The following is a 6,260-nucleotide window of genomic DNA, read 5'->3' on the forward strand; positions in this document are numbered from 1 at the left end:
CCAAGATTGGGGGGGGGGGGTGCAGAGGCAGCAGTTGTTTAAACTCCAGTCTCACGTTTGCAAACAGATATAGGCAATGCTCTATTAAACTTGGAGGTGAGAAACGGGACACAGTAGCCAGTAAGGATTCACCCAGGAAAATAAAATGCAACCAAAGCCTAGCCTGGCTCCTGCACAAAACCAAGCAGCAGCTAATGGAGTCACCTGCCACCATCAGGACAAGCAGAAGTCAGTCACGTCGGTGCCTGCCAGAGCATCCCTGGCACAGGCAAGGGGCCTGATGGCAGGGATATATTTAGTGCCAATGACATCATCGCTCTTAACAGGGCCTGCCGGCTGCACAGAGCATAAGGGCAGCATTTCCGTTCCAAGGTCAGGCTCAAGCCTTTAGGAAAAAAGTGCCTGAGATCTCCTTAACAGGGAAGAGAACAGCACAGCAGCCTACTGGATCACAGAACGCGAGAAAGATGGAGGTGGGGGACTGGGTCAAGATGAAAAGCAAGGAGTTGAGGGGGGAATATAATATTGAAAAGGTATTCTATATTACATAATGTATTATACATATTCTGTTGCATTTTTTTATGATATTATAGTTGATAAATTATCTGCTCGCGTGCTACGGACGTTGCAGTATAGAGGTATAACGTGTTTGTTGCAGGGTTGTTGGTTGGAGCTGTGTTGGTCTAAGGACTTAGGCAGGTGAGGTTCTTTGGATAAACGTGATATCTTTTATTAGACCAACTAAATAGTTGGGAAAAAAGGGTTCTTTGCAAGGCTCCTTTACTATTTATTCCATCCAGGAAGAGCACACACCAACTGCAGCTGCCTCCTCAGCCTGATGAAGGGTATTTATCCCTGAAAGCTTGCAAAGAAGAATGTTTCCAACTATTTAAGCTGGTCTAATAAAAGATACAAGATTTACCCAAAGAGCAGCTTTTGGGCACAAACACCCTTTGTCAGGCATAGGGAGACTCTCCTGGTGTAATGTGTTTGTTGCTACTTAGGCTTTTATAGGAGTCCCTGTTGCTTGCTCCCATCGCCATTTCCGTTTTTACAGCCTGGGTACAATTCAGAGGCTTCCACTCTAAAAAAAAAATCACAGCCCCCCTCTGCTCCACCTAAGGGCAAATCTTTGCTAGCAGTACAGGGCATAGGCCACGCAGCTGAAGCATTCAGATTCCCCCACCCAGCTGATGACAGGGCTGTTGCAAAGTCACCCCCAGAAAAATATTTCATTAATCAAACATGTCTTCCACCCTTTGGGCTGGGTGGCCACTTTTGCCAACCGTGATTCATACTAGTTGCCACCTTCAATCATCAACATCACAAGTCAGGCCCGCCAAAGAGTTGAGACCAGCTTATCAATTATAGCAGTTTTTTAAAATAATGAATCTCGTCACGGGTTTTTTTGTTTTGTTTTGTGTTATTTTTTTCACATTCTGCTTTTTGAGCCTGTTCAGATCATGCTTTCAATTTTTTTTCCACCGCAGTCAGGAAGATGAGAAACTGCTTTTCTCGTCCTTGTTAAATACAACCAGAAACTCACATCATCCCATGATTCCCAGAGCTGGGGTTTTAAGCAAAGCACCAGCTATTTTGAGACTCTCATTAACACGATGAGAACTGGTAACCACTGAATGACTCCTTCTGGACTGTGAAATCTAACTGGTCAGCTCTAACCTTCCCTTCTCCGCATCCATTAGTCCAATGATCATCCAAATTATACATGAATTTAGACTTGCAAAATTCTACATTATCCCCAGCAAGAACTATTTGTTTTTAAGGGCAAGCAAACTTTGGTTCATTTTTCTGCCTTAGCATCACCTAGTGCAATAAAGACTGCCTGAACAGATTTTGTTGGCCGAGCCAATCTATTTTCATGACAAATTTTGAAGCCGCTGTTATACACTCATATATTATATCTACAAACAGACATTACAGATACAGCAAACCCTTTTGGGACCACTGCTGTCTTGGGCTCAGTGATTATACAGCACCCAATATTGTTATACTAGGCCTGATCCTGCCTGGGGCTTCTGGCTGTTAATATAACAGAGGCTTGATTTAGGAACAGATACTGTACCCATATATCTGTGCTAGTTAGGCACGCAATCATTTTTTACCATTGTAACTAAAGCAGTGCAATGCCCATCACGTGGAACCAATTATGCTGGTTTAAAGGTGTCTGATGCCAGGTTGGCGTGATACCCTCCCACACAGCAAGCTGCTTGCTATCTATCCACCTACAACCCTCCCATAAAAGAAATGGTTTTGTTCGCTGCTGTATTCTGGTACTTTGCTAAAAAGGGCACTCAGGTAAGTTCAACCCTCAGACTTCAAGGCCATTAAAAAAGCTAACCCTACAGAAAATAATCTCACAAGATACTGCATTTTTCCATTTAACGTGTGCTAAGAAGAGCAAAATAATGATGTAGATGAAGAACTGGGTAGTGAATAGTAAATTCACCCAAACAATGCCATTTCGGGGGAATTGAAACCACTTACAAATCCAGGTCGGATTCGGGGAACCATTTCCTCTGGGGAAAAAGAAAGGGAGGGAGATAGATCTTGAAAAATCTCAAAATGCTTCAACTTCCTTGGGTTTGAAACGGCATTCCTTTGTTTTGAAACATGTAAAGGTTTATTTAAAAATAAAAGAAAGAAAAAAGTGCCCGCTCACCCAAAAAATTTGGAGCAGCCCAGAACAAAATGTTTTGACTTTTTAGTCAGATCCAAAAAAAAAGAAAAAGAAAGTTTCCATTTCAATTTGGCCAGAACTGCGATTGCTGTCTGCTCCCCACCCCGATAACCACCAGCCTCGCTTAGCACCAAATTGGAAAACCCATTCTTCGCACGGGTTTCAAACAGCCAGCCAGCCAGCCAAGGCAAACGCAGTGCATTGACCAAGTGCCTGTGGTTGACAAAGAGGTGCAATCTGAAGAGCAGGGAAAAATGCGCTGGCAACCACAACATGTACTTATTTTCCATGGTTAGGTCTGTCATCAATATGTTCCCCCCGACTCCAAAGAGATCAACTGATCTTGCACGAAATCTTGGAGAAAAATCAGCCAAAACCTGTGAGTCGCGACTGACGGATCGCAGCACTAAAGTGCACCCACCCCATCTGATATCACCGGCAATAACTACCTGCCCGATCCCCCAGTGGGGGACAAACAAGGCAAATGCAGGGAGATTTGCACTTGGCCACGGCACAGTGTTTAATTTGATTCCATCTGAAAAATTAATATAATGAGATCCCTGCCAGCTTCAGCGATACCCTTTCCCCAACAGCTCTGGAATTTATTGTCAGCCAACAGCGCAGAGAAGTTACGGGAAGTCCCGAGGAAGGCAGGCTCCAAAGTACGAGCAGAAACGGCAGCAAGAGGCAGCGTGGATACGGAGGCGTCTCAGGAGTAAAAGTGGTTGCATGTACAGGATCCGTGCCAGAGAGCCAGGGGGGAGCTGCTGCATGCGTAGCATGGAGCTGTCATACAAGCAAGGCGGAGCTTTTGCAAAGCACCGTGGTTCCTTCAAGAGATGAAGATCCCATTTTCCAGAGGAAGCCAGAGGACTTGGGCTCTTAAAGAAGCTTTGCCCTAAGCATAAGTGCACAATGCAGGGTAAAGTAATCCCCAAACAGCTCTGGACCACAGTGACTATACTGCTTTTAGTGGCCAGGCCAGCTCAGGGACCTCTGCACCACACTACAGTGTAGACATAGTCGAGATCAGGGGTGCTCAACCCCAGATCCGTGTCACGTGGCCCATCAGGTTCACCAGGAGTCTGAAAATTTGGCAGCAGGGGAGGGATGGGGAGCCCCACATCGTCTTGCCCACTAGATTGGGCATGCAGGGGCCCAATCCTGGCATGCAGAGCCAGGCAGAAGCAGCACACAGGCCAGCGTGGCACCCAATCCGGGCACGTGGAGCGTAGGGGAGACAACGCAGGGCCTGATCCTGACTCACAGGGCCTGCAAGACCAGCCCCCCACCCCTCGTGCAACTCATGGGGCTCAAAAGCTGAGCACCACTGATCTAAATAATAGGCAGCTATGCCAACGAACAAGGCTGGCAAACACTTATCTTTTCATGGGGATGTTATTTCACCCACCATGGGAATGCAGGCATTTTTAAGCAACACAGCCACTCCTGACAACACTGCTTAAAGCTCATTATGTATTACCCTAGCTCACTTCTGCTCCTGACAGGTTGAGGCTGAGGGGCTGCAGGCTAGGTATTTTGGTGGTCGGGGTTGATCTCTGCCCACGGTGTCTGCATCAAAGCTGGCTGCAGAAGTGCTGCCATACCCTTGGTCTGTTAGATGACGCAGCTCAGACAAAACTCAACGTGCTTTGCAAAACAGCATCAGCTCTGCTGCACTTCTGTTCGGGGAGAAAACCGGGGGGTGAAGTTTTGACCCAACATCAGAACAGAGCCATATCATCCTGCCTGAACATCATCCTGTCCAGCCTGAGCATTTCAGGAGCTGGCATGCAGCTAGTTTGCAGTAGGGCACAAAACCAAACCAGCCAAGTCAAAAGGAAACATTCCCAATGATTAACACAAGCATGTCGCTTGCAGAATTTCCCTTCCCATAAAATGCTGAAGTTCAGCTTTCATTCCCGATCAGAGCCAAGATAAATGTCACGGTCCCAAAAACTTTAGTAAAATGCAGCTGCCATCCTCTCCACAGCCCTAAGGTGGCCATATGTGGCCACAGCTCATAACAATTCTTGAATGGTTATAGGCAAGTTAGAATGGTTTCCCTCCTCACCACCCCCTCTCCCCCCAAAATAAGGTACAATGTAAATGCAAAGCACTCTCCCTACTCTAGAGTCACTCACTGTGTGGACGTTCGCATTCAGGAATAAGCAGGCCTTTTTCTAGTTTTGCTTAATCCACTTCCAAAGAGGATTAAACTAATTCAGAACACGGCACTCTTATTCCAGATTAATGCTGCCCACACATGGAATTATTCCAGGAAAAGCTAACCCATTTACAGACAAATCCAAAATTAGGAAGGAAATCCTCTGAGCTACAAGATGTTAATTGCCGGGACTGTAATCTCTCGGAGGCAGATCGTAGCAAAGAACAATCCAAGAGACTTGTAGGGAAGGCCCTGGCTGCTGCAGGGATCCCCCTTTCACCTGCAGTCCAGACAGGGAACATCTCAGCAACTATGGAAATCTCCCTTTCTCTGCACATAAAATGAGGACTCTCCTGCAATGGTAATTATTAGGTGCAACTCAGTGGTGTGTTATGTACAGGAGGTCAGATGAGGCTGATCCTATGGTCCCTTCTAGCCTTAAATACTGTGAATAATGGGTGCTCTAGCTCTTCACCAAGGTCCATAGATGGTATCATAATGCAAACACAGCTCGAGAGCAATGCAAAGACCCTCAGTGGGATCGGCTTAGGTTCAGTATAGTCCAGCGTCTGTCTTACACTGGGGCACTGGGTCTGTGCAAAGCACTGCCTCCTGCCCCACTTCCAGCAGCTTCTCCATTGCCCTTGGAGATCTCCCATCCGTGCACTGATCCAGGTCAACCTTATGTCACTTAGGAGACTGGCGAGCACTGCAGCACAGGCTGCTAGGACTAATAACCAAACACTAAGGACCACACAGAGACGTACTTAGGAGCAACGCAGCTAAGTGCTTTTCTGAATGAAAGCCCAGCGGGCCACCCGAAACATGAGCAAAACCAGAGGATGCAAGTGCAGAAAGTGCCGTTTGAGCATAGCAATTTCTGGCCGCAACAGGGCATGGTCCTCAAGAAGGGTCAGGACGGAGGTTCAGTTTTGATTAACAGTCCAGCCTTGAAACTCCCCATCTGCACCCTCAGCAGGCAATTATAGGTTTACTAATTTCATCAAGGGGCAGAGAGCTGATGCACTAGCTTATGGCTTTGCTTAAAAGGGGTTAAAGGGCACGGCTGTGGTTTGGAAGCCCAAGTTTTTCCTACCTTAAGAGAAAGAATCATTAGTGCAATGAAACAGATCCCCCCAAGGTCTGCAAGCATTCCTCCTCCCCCAGCCCCTTCCTTCCCCTCCCCGATATCACTCCAAAATTTCAGCACTGCTCAGTTCTGCAGGGGCCACAACTAAAGCCACAAATATTTCATGCTCCTTGGTGCGGTGCTTTGGCAGCCGTGCTCCTGACAAATGACACTGAGCCCCACAGAGCTGCAGCAGCACCAATGTGAGGCTGATGAGGAATAATGAAGGCGTCCCAGCTGAAGTTGTTAACCTCCCCCCCCCCCCC

General features: G+C 47.0%; 1 protein-coding gene across 1 annotated transcript in view; it reads right to left on the reverse strand.

Annotated features, from left to right (window-relative positions):
• Nucleotides 1–6,260, reverse strand: part of PLXNA4 (plexin A4) — a 660,133-nt gene that overhangs the window by 612,083 nt on the left and 41,790 nt on the right. The gene's annotated exons all lie outside the window — the stretch shown is intronic.

The sequence above is a fragment of the Gavialis gangeticus genome, unplaced genomic scaffold (genome assembly GCF_001723915.1).
Source record: "Gavialis gangeticus isolate Ggan-Ray unplaced genomic scaffold, GavGan_comp1, whole genome shotgun sequence".
NCBI classification, from domain to species: domain Eukaryota; kingdom Metazoa; phylum Chordata; order Crocodylia; family Gavialidae; genus Gavialis; species Gavialis gangeticus.